The sequence below is a fragment of the Arachis duranensis genome, chromosome 4 (genome assembly GCF_000817695.3).
Source record: "Arachis duranensis cultivar V14167 chromosome 4, aradu.V14167.gnm2.J7QH, whole genome shotgun sequence".
NCBI lineage: Eukaryota > Viridiplantae > Streptophyta > Magnoliopsida > Fabales > Fabaceae > Arachis > Arachis duranensis.
In genome coordinates, this window is record NC_029775.3 from 90,155,736 (window position 1) to 90,156,779 (window position 1,044).

A 1,044-nucleotide genomic window follows, 5' to 3' on the forward strand; every position below is an offset into this window, starting at 1 on the left:
GACAACTGATGGTTCATCTTGTTGCTTAGATTAGGTATTTTTCTTCAGAGTTCTTAAGAATGAATTCTATGTTTCAAGGTGATGTTCTTATCATCACCAAAGCTGATTGATTTTCATCAATTTAGGTCTTGAATGCAATGTCCTGCTGAAGCTTGGCTAGCAATGTCTAATTCCTTTAGACTAACATTGCATGATTCCTGGAATTCTCATTAAGAATTTTGATATTTTTATTTTTCCTCTTCACTTAATTTTCGAAAAATCCAAAAAAAATTAAATTACAAAATCATAAAAACCAAAAAAATATTTTATGTTTCTCGTTGAGTCTAGTGTTTCATGTTAAGTTTGGTGTCAATTGCATGTTTCTGTTCTACTTGCATTCATGTGTCTTAAGTGATCTTCAAGATGTTCTTGATGATTTCATTACTCTGATCTTTAAATTCTCTTGACTTGAGTGTTTTGTGTGCATTCTCATTTTGTTAGTGTCAGTAGTATACAAACTGCTAAGTTTGGTGTCTTGCATGCATTGTTATTTGATTTTAGTTGCATTTTGATTATTCTTCATTATTAAAAATCCAAAAATAATTTTAATTTGTGTCTTTTCAAGTCAATAATACAGAGAATTGAAGATTCAGAATATACAGCAGAGGAATTATACAGAAAAAGCTGGGCGTTCAAAACGCCCAGTGAAGAAGGGCAAACTGGCGTTTAAACGCCAGCCAGGGTGCCTGGCTGGGCGTTTAACGCCCAAAAGGGTAGTAATTTGGGCGTTAAACGCCAGAATGTGCACCAATCTGGGCGTTTAACGCCAGGATGGCACAAGAGGGAAGATTTTGTTTTCAAATCAAATTTTTTTAAGTTTTCAAAATCTTTTCAAAATCAAATCTTTTCCAAATCATATCTTTTCAATCAAATCTTTTTCAAAATCAATTTCTTTCTATTTTCAAAAATACTTGCTATCAATTAATGATTTGATTCAACATTTCAAGTATGCTGCCTTTTCTGTTGAGAAAGGTTTAATGTTTGAATCATATCTTTTCTTGTTAG